Below are 13,464 nucleotides of genomic sequence, written 5' to 3' on the forward strand. Positions count from 1 at the left end.
GCATGTCAGAGAACTTCATAGCAGCCCCTCTTGTTACAGGCCTGGAGGCCTAGCAGGAAAACATGGTTTCATGGGCTGGGCACAGGGCCTTGCTGCTTTGTGCAGTCTTGGGACTTGGTGCCCTGCATCCCAGCCATGGGTAAAAGGGGATAACATAGAGCTCAGGCTATTGCTTCAGAGGCTGCAAACCCCAGGCCTTGGCATCTTCCACGTGCTGTTGAGCCTGTGGGTGCACAGAAGCCAAGAAGTTAGGTTTAGGAACCTCTGCCTAGATTTCAGAGGATGCATGAAAATGCCTGCATGTCCAGGAAGAAGTTTGCTTCAGGGGTGGAGCCCTCATGGAGAACCTCTGCCAGGGCAGTGCAGAAGAGAAATGTGGGGTTGAAGCCCCTCCATGGTCCCCATTGGGGCACTGCCTAGTAGAGGTGTGAGAAGAGAGCCGCTATCCTTCAGACCCCAGAATGGCAGATCCACTGACATCTTGCACTGTGCTCCTGGAAAATACAAAATACACTCAATGCCAGCCTGTGAAAGCAGCCAGGAAGGGGGTTGTACCCTGCAAAGCCACAGGGGTGGAGCTGCCTACGGCCATGGGAACCCATCTCTTGTATCAGCATGATCTAGATATGAGACAGGGAGTCAAAGGAGATCGCTTCAGAGCTTAAGATTTGACTGCCCTGAAGATTTCAGACTTTGCATGGGGTCTGCTGCACCTTCATTTTGGCCAATTTCTCCCATTTGGAATGGGTGTATTTACTCTGTGCCTGTACCCCCATTGTATCTAGGAAGTGACTAACTTGCTTTCGATTTTACAGGCTCATAGGCGAGACTTGCCTTGTCTCAGGTGAGACTTTGAACTTGGACTTTTGGGTTAAATGTTGGAATGAATTAAGACTTTGGGAGACTGTTGGGAAGGCATGATTGGTTTTGAAATGTGAAAAGGACATGTGATTTTGGAGGAGCCAGGGACAGAGTGACATGGTTAGGCTTTGGGTCTCCACCCAAATCTCATCTTGAATTGTAATCCCCATAATCCCCACGTGTTGAGGTAGAGACCAGGTGGAGGTGATTGAAACATGGGGGTCACTTTCCCCCATGCTGTTCTCATAATAGTGAGTGGGTTCTCATGAGATCTGATAGTTTTCTAAGGAACTCTTCCCTCTTCACTTGGCGCTTCTCCTGACTGCTGCCTTGTGAAGGAGGGGCCTTGCTTCCCCTTTGCCTTCTGCCATGGTTGTAAGTTTCCTGAGGCCTCTCCAGCCATGCTGATCCATGGGTAAATTAGACATCCTTCTTTATGAATTACCCAGTCTTGGGCAGTTCCTTATATCGGTATGAAAATTGACTAGCATGGGATCTCAGGTTGGTCTTGAACTCCTGGTCTCAAGCAGTCCTCAACCTTTGCATATCAAAGTGTTAGAACTGTATCCCATCATATCAGGCCAACAAGTTTCTTTAAGTGGATTATCTAACAAATCTTCCTTTCCACTTCACCACTTCCTTTTGGACCATAAGACATATCCTTGGTTAAAGGAAAACCAGATCATGTTCTCGTTATTTTGGAATATTCCAGTACCTACATTAATGGTATTAATACCACTTTAAAACTCTATCAAACACTACTGTCAATATATCACTTTTCAGCTCTACTCAGAAACCTTCCAGGGTACCCTAGTACCAATTTTATTATATTGAATATAAGCTTTAAATTTAAGCTGGCTCCTACAACCCTTCAATATATGACCCCATCCTTTCTAGCTCAGCATTGTCTTCTCATACAGCGTTCCATGTTCCTTCCATTTAAAATGCTCTTCCAGCTTTTCTTTTATTCTCTGAATTCTACCTCTTACAGACAGTCCAATCAAGTTTTCCCTTCTTTGTGAAATTTTCTGTCGTCTCCACTTTATCTTCCCCTCTTATGGCCATTTCAGTACCCACAGTATGTAATGTGCCATTTTGGATGGCAATACCTGTGAAAATGGGGAAAATGTTTGGATTTGCATTGGGTTTGCATTGTCCCTAGCATTGCACTTAATGACACTGGCTTTCCTTTAACCAAGGATAGGTCTTATGGTCCAAAAGGAAGTGGTGAAGTGGAAAGGAAGATTTGTTAGATAATCCACTTAAAGAAACTTGTTGGCCTGATATGATGGGATACAGTTCTAACACTTTGATATGCAAAGGTTGAGGACTGCTTGAGACCAGGAGTTCAAGACCAACCTGAGATCCCATGCTAGTCAATTTTCATACCGATATAAGGAACTGCCCAAGACTGGGTAATTCATAAAGAAGGATGTCTAATTTACCCATGGATCAGCATGGCTGGAGAGGCCTCAGGAAACTTACAACCATGGCAGAAGGCAAAGGGGAAGCAAGGCCCCTCCTTCACAAGGCAGCAGTCAGGAGAAGCGCCAAGTGAAGAGGGAAGAGTTCCTTAGAAAACTATCAGATCTCATGAGAACCCACTCACTATTATGAGAACAGCATGGGGGAAAGTGACCCCCATGTTTCAATCACCTCCACCTGGTCTCTACCTCAACACGTGGGGATTATGGGGATTACAATTCAAGATGAGATTTGGGTGGAGACCCAAAGCCTAACCATGTCACTCTGTCCCTGGCTCCTCCAAAATCACATGTCCTTTTCACATTTCAAAACCAATCATGCCTTCCCAACAGTCTCCCAAAGTCTTAATTCATTCCAACATTTAACCCAAAAGTCCAAGTTCAAAGTCTCACCTGAGACAAGGCAAGTCTCGCCTATGAGCCTGTAAAATCGAAAGCAAGTTAGTCACTTCCTAGATACAATGGGGGTACAGGCACAGAGTAAATACACCCATTCCAAATGGGAGAAATTGGCCAAAATGAAGGTGCAGCAGACCCCATGCAAAGTCTGAAATCTTCAGGGCAGTCAAATCTTAAGCTCTGAAGCGATCTCCTTTGACTCCCTGTCTCATATCTAGATCATGCTGATACAAGAGATGGGTTCCCATGGCCGTAGGCAGCTCCACCCCTGTGGCTTTGCAGGGTACAACCCCCTTCCTGGCTGCTTTCACAGGCTGGCATTGAGTGTATTTTGTATTTTCCAGGAGCACAGTGCAAGATGTCAGTGGATCTGCCATTCTGGGGTCTGAAGGATAGCGGCTCTCTTCTCACACCTCTACTAGGCAGTGCCCCAATGGGGACCATGGAGGGGCTTCAACCCCACATTTCTCTTCTGCACTGCCCTGGCAGAGGTTCTCCATGAGGGCTCCACCCCTGAAGCAAACTTCTTCCTGGACATGCAGGCATTTTCATGCATCCTCTGAAATCTAGGCAGAGGTTCCTAAACCTAACTTCTTGGCTTCTGTGCACCCACAGGCTCAACAGCACGTGGAAGATGCCAAGGCCTGGGGTTTGCAGCCTCTGAAGCAATAGCCTGAGCTCTATGTTATCCCCTTTTACCCATGGCTGGGATGCAGGGCACCAAGTCCCAAGACTGCACAAAGCAGCAAGGCCCTGTGCCCAGCCCATGAAACCATGTTTTCCTGCTAGGCCTCCAGGCCTGTAACAAGAGGGGCTGCTATGAAGTTCTCTGACATGCCCTGGAGACATCTTCCCCACTGTCTTGGTGACTATCATTTGGCTCCTCGTTACTTATGCAACTTTCTGAAGCCAGCTCAAATTTCTCAACAGAAAATGGGTTTTTCTTTCTTTTCTATCACATCATGAGGTTACAAATTTTCCAAACTTTTACACTCCATTTCACTTTTAAACCTAAGTTCCAATTCCAAACCATCTCTTTATGAATGCATAAAACTGAATGCTTTTAGGAGCATCCAAGTCAATTCTTGAACACATTGCTGCGGAGAAATTTCTTCCACCAGATACCCTAAATCTTCTCCTTCAAGTTCAAAGTTCCACAGATCTCTAGGGTAGGTGCAAAATGCTCCCAGTCTCTTTGCTAAATTATAGCAATAGTCACCTTTACTCTGCTTCCCAACAAGTTCCTCATCTCCATCTGAGACCACATCAGCCTGGACTTCATTGCCTATATCACTATCAGCATTTTGGTGAAAGACATTCAAGAAGTCTCTAGGAAGTTCCAAACTTTCCCTCATTTTCTTGTCTTCTTCTGAGCCCTCCAAACTGTTCCAACATCCACCTGTTACCCAGTTCCAAAGTTGCTTCCACATTTTTGGATATCTTTATAGCAGCACCTCACTCTCGGTCGTACCAACTTACTGTATTAGGCCATTTTCATACGGCTATAAATAACTGCCCAAGACTGTGTAACTCATAAAGGAAAAATGCTCTAATTGACTCACAGTTCAGCATGCCCGGAGAGGCCTCAGGAAACTTACAATCATGGTGGAAGGTGAAGGGGAGGCAAGGCACCTTACTCACAAGGTAGCAGGAAAAAGTGCCAAGGGAAGGGGGAAGAAACCCTTATAAAACCATCAGATCTCATGATAACTCATTATCATTAGAACAGTATGGGGGAAACTGTCCCCTGTGATTCAATTACCGCCACCTGGTCTCTCCCTTGACATGTGGGGATTATGGGGATTACGATTCAAGATGAGATTTGGGTGAGGACACAGAGCCTTACCATATCAGACCCCATCTCTACAAAAAATACAAAAATGAAAACAAAATTAACTGGACACGGTGGCATGCACCCATAGTACTAGCTACTAGTACCCATAGTACTAGTACTCCCAAGTACATAGTACTTGGGAGGCTGAGGTGGGAGGATCCCTTGAGCCCAGGAATTTGAGACTGCAGTGAGCTATGACAACACCACTGTACTCCAGCCTAGGTGACAGAACAAGATCTGTCTCTTAAAAACAAAACAAAACAAAATAAAACTTGTTGACTGACTAGGTATTGGAAATAACAGAAAAGGTTTCCCTCAACTTCCTTCCTTTTTATAAAAAGTATGTATATTATCTCTGTGTCTGGTTTTTCTTTATTCCATGGTTTTCCTTTGACTATATTCTCAAGTACGAGTCTTTTCAGTTCCTCGTACTTGCTCATGCTGGCTGAAATGCTAGCTATAGGTACACAGAGTTTTTGCCAAAAGGTTTTGAAATTGTGGAGTTTTTTTTTTTTTTCAGTCAATTCCACATAAGTCACAGAAAAAAATAAATCCTTCATGAGAAAAAAAGAAACATTTCAGCTTCTCGTTTTTTATGGTGATCAGAGATTAATTTAGTTTTGCATTAATCAAGTTGTTGTCAGAACCGTTCCTGAGAATCTGTGAATGCTGCCCCTGTTAATGTGTATTTACTCACCTGATGTCTCACCTCATTTCTCTACAGATAGTCTCATTGTAAATTAAGGGAATCGGGGCAAGATGAGAAATTTAACAGTTGTTAGACCACAACACAATGTTGCCCTTAGCAAAGTGCTTTGAGATTGTCGCATTGCCTAAAAAATGCAATCAATATTTAGGAAAGCACTTTAGAAATCACAGCTAACAGTTCTCCTTCTCTTTGGCAATTCCTTGAGCTCCTGAAAAAAAAGTTTGAAAGTACTAAAGGGCTAACTGACTCGAGTAACAACTCTCATCTGTTTTTTAGAAAGAGGTCCAGCAGAGTTGACGGGTTCAAAGACATTGAAAGGTTAGTGGTTAATGTTTACACCAGAGATTTCCCTTTCTCTCTGATTCATGGCTTAAATTTCTCCAGTTTAGGAAAAGAAATTCTTGGAAATAAATGTAACTGTAGTTCATTACACTGAAGTGGAACTTCAAAGAGGCACCAATACCACTGCACCTTTGCCTGAAGGACTGAGAAGGAAGATAAAGAAGGAAGGTGGCTGGGTGTGGTGGCTCATGCCGGTAATCCCAGCACTTTGGGAGGCTGAGGAGGGTGGATCACCTGAGGTCAGGAGTTCGAGACCAGCCTGACCAATATGGTGAAACCTCATCGCCACTAAAATTAAAAAAATTAGCCAGGCATGTGTTGTGTGCCTATAGTCCCAGCTATGCTGGACGCTGAGGCAGGAGAATTGGTTTAACCTGGGAGGCAGAGGTTGCAGTGAGCCAAGATCACGCCACTGCACTCCAGTCTGGGCAAGAGAGCCAGACTCTGTCTGAATAAAGAAAAACAAAACAAAACAAAAAAACAAAAAAAACGAAGGAAGCCAGATTACCACAAAACAATATGATAAAGACAAGCAACTCAAATGAAAAATGACCAGAGGCTATGAACAGGTCTTTCAACGATGAGGAATCCAAACAGTCAACAAACAGTAGAAAAAAGTTTAACTCCATGAGCAATCAGGGAAAACCAAAGTAAAATGAAAATGAGATGCCACTTCTTGACCATCAGGTTGGCAAATTAAAGAGTAGTGATATCAATATTGGAAAGCGAATAGACAAATGAAGACTCTAACTAACAAATGGTGGGAGTGTAAATTCGTACATACTGGCACAGCACTTTAAAGGGCAATTTTCTGATATCTATTAAAATCTGAAATGTGCATATCCATGAACCGACAGATATATCTCTTGGTGTTCACCCCAGAAAAAACAAATACTCATTTGGCTCCAATGAGAGAGGTTCATTGTATATTATTAATAACCATGACAAAGTACAAATGACCTAAATGTCCATTGACCAGGGAATGGCTAATAACGGTGGCATATCCATATTATGTAAAATTATGCCAAAGTTAAAAGGAATTAAGTAGATATATATGCTGACATTACAAATTTCTGAGTAACTGGGTGTGATGGTGTGCCCCCCTAGTCCCAGCTACTCATAGGCTGAGGTGGGAGGATCACTTGAACCCAGGAGTTCCAGGCCAGCCTGGGCAACATAGCAAGACCCCATTTCTAAAAAAGAAAAAAAATCTACCTATTAATGTAGATATTTCTGAGTCATGTTCCTGGAGGAAAAAAAATCAAGTTACATACATTTTAATAGCATTTTTGTTCGAGAACATATACCCCAAAATAATATATATTCCCTCTATATACCCTTTAAGTATAAATATATAGTGTAAGCATATATTTTCTACACTATGTGTATATATATATACATATTACTTATTATATGAATATAATTTCTCTATTACAAGTATAATAAAAATACCACATATTTTATGTTAGTAAATATGTTCTGTACGTTCAAATATCAAATGTTGTGTGTAAGTGTATAAAAGGAAACATATAGAAAAATATCTGAAAGGATTTACACCAAACTACCAATCTCTGGGAATGGATCTGGGATGTAGAGCTGGTGGTCAAAAGGTAACTTAAGCCTACCTTAATGTTTTTAGTATTTTAAAGAAAGGGACATATATTGTCTATTACTCGTATTGTCAAAAATGGATAAGAAACAAAAGATTAACATAGAAAGAATAAAACTATGGAAATGAAGGTTAGCATGATTAGGGATGAGGAAAGGAAGAAGAGTGAGTTATACCAGCTTTTTCTCTCCGCTTCCTCCACAAGTGTTCAACTTGTGATCTTCAAGAGTTTGCTCAGTGGTGATGCCTCCTGATGCAGAAAAAGCAGTTTCAAAGCAACTGGGAGAAGTATGTGTGTGAGTAGGGAGTCAGTCCTGTAGAGATAAGATTGATTCCAACATTTGAAAAAAGTACTGAAAGATTTGTTAACAGGCAAAATTCAGAAGGAAATGTGGAAATTTCACTTTTGTTAAGCAGATAGTCTCCTCAAGGGCCAATTGTTTTGGAGCAATTCATTAGTGTAGATAGATGTATTATCTGTTCAGGCTGCTATAATAAAAGCAATACTCCACAAAACAATAGTACGTGAACATGATTTATCCAAGTTTGTTGCTACTTTGTAACAAGGATTGTCTTTCCTCTAGTTTCCAGTAACATGTTCCTCATGTCAGAATGGTCTTTACTGTCTGTATTTCTACGAAGTCTGTTCACAACTACTTAGGTACTCGCTAAGAAGAGTCAAGCTTTCTCTACAGCTCTCCTTTTCTCCTTCTGAGCCCTCATCAGAATCGCCCTTTATGGCCTGGTCTGTTCACAGCAGTGTAGGATTTTTCCAGGATACGTGTCAAAACTCTTCCAGCCTCTACCCTTTACCCATTTCCAAAACTGATTCCATAGTTTTAGGCATTTATTATAGCAGCACCCCTCTCCCAGTACTACCTTTCTTAATCTATTCAGGCTGTTACAATAAAAATATCTGAACCTGGGTGGCTAATAAACAACAGAAATTTGTATCTCACAGTTTCGGAGACTGGCAAGTCCAAGACCAGGGTGTCAGCATGGTGAGGTTCTGGTGAGGACACTTTTCTGGGGTGCAGACTGCCAACTTCTTGCTGTATTCTTTCATGGTAGAAGGAGTAACTAAGCTCCCTGAGTCCTCTTTTATAAGGGCATCAATCCCATTCACCAAAGCTCTGCCCTCATGACCTAATTCATCTCCCAAAGGCTTCACTTCCTAATACCATCGCTCATTCACGAAAGCTCTGCCCTTATGACCTAATTCATCTCCCAAAGGCTCCACTTCCTAATACCATCACCTCAGGGACTAGAGTTTCAACGTATGTACAGGTGAAGGGTTGAGTGGGGGCAAACATTCACACCATAGTGTTGTTTAGGGCTTAGATTTGTGGTTCTGCTTCTTTGTTTAGCTACTCTCACGGGAACAAGAGATTTAATACATAAATTTGTCCCACTATATTACCGCTTTCTTCCTCCATGCAGTTTGCTAATATAGCATAATGGTTGAGAACTCAGATTTTAATGTCTGACTGGGTTTAAATCACAGCTCTGATGCCTACCAACTATGATCTCAGGCAAGTTATCCAACCTCTGTGTACCTCTACGTCCTTCTCCGTAAAATTGAGATAATAATAGCACCTAGTATTGTTATGAGGATTAGATGAACTAGAAGTAAAATGATTACAATAATGCCTGGTACATAGTATGTACCATATCAGTATCAGTGCCTTGTGTCAATATTATTACTTTTAACAAATCAATAATTTTTCAGTTAAATATTTAATATTTAGTATCAAGAGGCCATCACGAAGATTATGTAAGTTTGCTTCAGACCAATCCCAAAATGCAGACAATCTGCTTAGGAGATTTAAGTTTTGACTGAATAAACTATTATTGCAGGTAGTAGGGTTAAAGGTGAATAAGCAGGGCTTAAGCCAATGTTGCTCAGTTGATAGACATATCTGTAAGTATGCACAAGTGTACATGAGATGTGTGTTGCCATGCTGGACCCCATGAATACAGGCCCAATAGAAGATGAGGCACCATACCCTGAGATTTAAATGGAATTGGTTTAAACATCTGCTAACATGCAATGGGAATAGCACATAGTTCTTTCTATCTTGCTGGGCATACTGAGCTTACGATTTTTGCTTTTCCAGGTCACTTTTGGCTGTAAGCTACTGTTTCTGCCGAATTATTTCATCTACGTATCATCTTGCTGTGAATCAGCATGCCGTCCCTGACCCATGTTGCAATGGACAGTGTCCTCGACACTCCTCACAAAATACCACTGACATAAGGCATTTGTGTGTGTACTGGAAGCTTGGTAAAGGTTGGACACAATGGCAGGACAGTATGCTACATAATCACAGTAAAGAGTCATAAATCTCAAAGCTGTTAACCTTCTTTTTAAAAGCAGTTTGGCTAACCTCACTCATCACCTAATGTAGTCAAGATGCCTTGTTGCAAGCAATAGTCACAGAAGTTTTGGCTGGTTTAAACAGGAAAACAACTTATTAAAATGTATTGGATAACTAGCTCACAGAATCTCAAAATGAACCAAAGAGCCAGGCTGTCTCCAGGAATGACACACAAAACCATGCCGCAGAACTTGTCCAGTGAAGACACCTCAGCTGTCACCACTGGGCACTGAGTTACATCATGGCTTGCACAACTGACAGTAGTGGCCATTGCCGCTCTAACCGATACCACGGCTGCTGCTGCTGCTGTTGATACTCTTCTCCAGAAAGTATTCTCTGCATTCCCTTCTTTACAGCATCAGTAGTCCCCTGTTAAAAATTTGGGATGGGTGCATCTCACTGATGTTTGTAGGTTACCTGCCCAAGATGTAGCTGCAAGACAGGCTGAGAAAATAAGACTATTTATTCATAAGGTGAAGCATTCTCAAATCCAGAGGGGTGCAACTTGTTTATGACAAGCGCTCTCTATGGCAATGTTTCTCGACCGTCAGTGTGCACATGGGCCATTTGGAGATCTTGTTAAAACGCAGATTCTGATTCGGTAGGTTTGGCATGGGACCTGAGATTCTACAGCACCCACGTGATGTGAAGTTGCTGACCTGAGGATCATACACTGAGTAGCAAGCCTCCATAGCACCAATAGCACCAATTTTCAAATTTGGCTCCATATTGGAGTAACAAGAGAAACATTTCCTTAAAAAAAAAATATTGACTTCTGAGCCCTGCCCTCAGCTGATTTAATTGGTTTGGGGTGAGGCATGGACACACAAATTTTTTAAGTTTCTAATATACTCAGATAGCTTTCACTGCAGGATCCAACTTCTTGTCTCTTTGCAAGGTTATTTTAATTTCATTTTTCTGAGAAGGAGTCTCACTGTGTCACCCAGGCTGGAATGCAGTGGGGGCAATCTTGGCTCACTGCAACCGCCACCTCCCAGACTCAAATGATCCTCCCACCTCAGCCTCCTGAGGAGCAGGGACCACAGGTGCACACTGCCACACCCAGCTAATTTTTGGTATTTTTGGTAGAGACAGGGTTTTCCCATGTTCCCCAGACTGGTCTCAAACTCCTGAACTTAGGCAATCCATCGGGCTCAGCCTCCCAAAGTGTGAGAATTACAAGTGTGAGCAAATAAGCCCACCTGCAAGGTTACTTCTTTTCTCCAGCTTCCAGGACTTCCACTTCTCCCCCCACCCCCTTGCTTGGTTTCTCCCCTTGTAATTTGATTATTCTCATTTATTAGGCAGAACAATTTGAAACTCTACTCTTTAGTCCCTTGGGCCTAACTTTGCATACCTAAAGCTCTATAGAGTTCTGCCAATCCAGTGTTTCCCAACTGTGCTTTAGGAGCACAGAAGAACTGGCAGAGGTGTTCAAAGACACCAGCATGTATACATCTTCTCCCCCAACGTATAAGAAAGAAATATAGAGATTTATTTCTGAGCTGATACAAATTACGCCACTAATCTTACTTAACACATTGAAATGGATACAATCAGTTTTGATCCTAAAAATTTTTTAAGAGATTTCATAAGATTTCAAGAAAACAGCACCAGCCTTTGAAAAATTCATGATCTAAAGAAAAGTAAATTCTAAGAATCACTTATGAAATATAAAATACAAATAATGTTTGATCCCTTGACCAGCTAACCTTTAACAAGAAAATGGGTGAAACTGTTCAGAACTGTTAAGAACTAACACACAAATCCAGAAAACGTTAAAACTCCTAAGCAGGAGACATTTTTTAAAACTCCACACCTACTTACATCATTGTGAAAGTTCAGAACACCAAAGAAAAACTGATCTTACACAGCAAAAAGACTGGCAGCAGATTTCTCAGTTGCAATAGAAACTAGAAGATAACAGAGTAATATGCTCAATATTCTGAGAGGGAAAATACTTTTAGACCTAGAATTATATATTCAGTAGAATTATGAAACAACAGGGAAAAATCAAAATATTTTAGGTAGAAAAAAACCCAAGGGTTTACCACATCACACTGTCACACAAGGAAATTATAAGGAATTTGCTACAGGCATAAGGAAAATGACTCAGAAGGCAGATCTGAGATATGCAAAGGAATGGTAAGCAAAATGTTATTACATATGTAGATGGGTCTAAAAAACGATGTCTAATTTATATGACGAAACCAGGATAGAGCTAAAATAGTGAATAACGTATAAACTGAGAGAGGGGAGGGTGTCTAGAGCTAAAACATCCTGAAGGCCTTTGTATTATTCAAGAGGAGAGTAAAGCTATGTATTAGCTTTATATTTTAAATTTACATTTTAAAATAGTACAACAGTCACTTAAAAATATAGACTGCATTACTCCAAATAAGTTGAGGAAAAAAACAACGTGAGAAAAAGAAAACAAAAAAACACACAAAAAAAACGCGTACACACGTGAGCATATTACTGTTATCTTCTAGTTTCTATTGCTACTGAGAAGCTTCTTCTGTAAGTTTTAACTTTCTTGTTTGTATGCCATTCTTATTCAAGGTAAGTAGTGTTCTACAAATTTTTACTGTGAGCGTGTCCTTAAAGGATCACTTTCTTTCAGCCTAGGTTGTAGAAGGATTCATCCAAGTCGGCTTTACGTTTGCTTCTGCCAGGCATTCTAGATGCCCCATGTCTAGGACCTCTTTAGGCAGGAGAGAGGGTGATGGTGTAGGAGGACCCATTTCTTGGCTTGCAGATTCCAATAACACGTTATAGATTTAAACCCCAAACTTTGATGAAATGCAGGTCTAGGGTTTCAAAATTTAATGAGAGTTAAATACGTATTTTCTTCATCCAGAGATGGGGCAGGCTTCCTCATCTGCTCGTTCATGGGTGATGATTTACATTTTCCCCACTCTATCCTTTTCCTAAGGATTTTAGGGACAACGGCTTTTCGCAGAGTACTCAGCTCCAGCTCCCACCTTCAGCCCTTAACCTCCTGCCCCTAAACATCCAGAACTCAAGTTAGAGAGAGTAACATTTTGCCCACACCTAGGAGGACCAATCCTTCTGGTTTCCTTAGGGACACAGGAATTTCTCAGTGCTAAAACCAGTAAGTCCTGGGCAAACCAGTATGACTGGCTGCCGTACAACCCAGCCCCCATATCCAGGGCAAGAGAAGAATCAGTTGAACAATTCATTGCTCTGGTTTTCAGTTTATTTTTGGTACTTGGAATTTCCCTCCTTTTTTTTTTATGGGTTTATCTGCCTATTGGAAACAAAACGTTATTATTTTTTGTTTTTTATCCCGCATTACTAGATGTCAGTAGTGAGACACTTCCCACGTTATAGAAGTCCAGCATTTTGCCAGTTCAAAACGTCACATTTTAATTCTTTCCGTCAGTACAGAAGTGAAGTTTGAGGATAAAGGTCATAGCCACTTAGCCCTGTGTGTATAACAGGGTGCTGGAGTGGTCCCCAAAGTTATGTGATTGGCTCCACCACCTGCCCCACAGCTTGCTCCCGCTCTAGGCCCTTGCTCTGATCTTGAGAATGTTCTATAAGTCTCTAGGCAGGCCTAGCGTCTTCCTGTAAGTCCTAGAAGGTGAATTCTCCCATTAAAATGTAAAATCCCTGAGCAAAGAGATACTATTTTATTCTGTTCACTCCTGCATCTGCAGTAGCTGGTAATCACAAGCACTCAGTAACTACTTCTTGAAAGAACGAACACCCTGAATGTCAAAACTGGCATTTCCTCCCATCCAATCCCTTGTATCTCAAACTTGACAGAAAGGAGTCCAAGTTTCTGGCCTGTTGATGTCTCCCTCCCTTTTCCACAGACTTGC

The sequence above is a fragment of the Pongo pygmaeus genome, chromosome Y, assembly GCF_028885625.2.
Source record: "Pongo pygmaeus isolate AG05252 chromosome Y, NHGRI_mPonPyg2-v2.0_pri, whole genome shotgun sequence".
Taxonomy (NCBI): domain Eukaryota; kingdom Metazoa; phylum Chordata; class Mammalia; order Primates; family Hominidae; genus Pongo; species Pongo pygmaeus.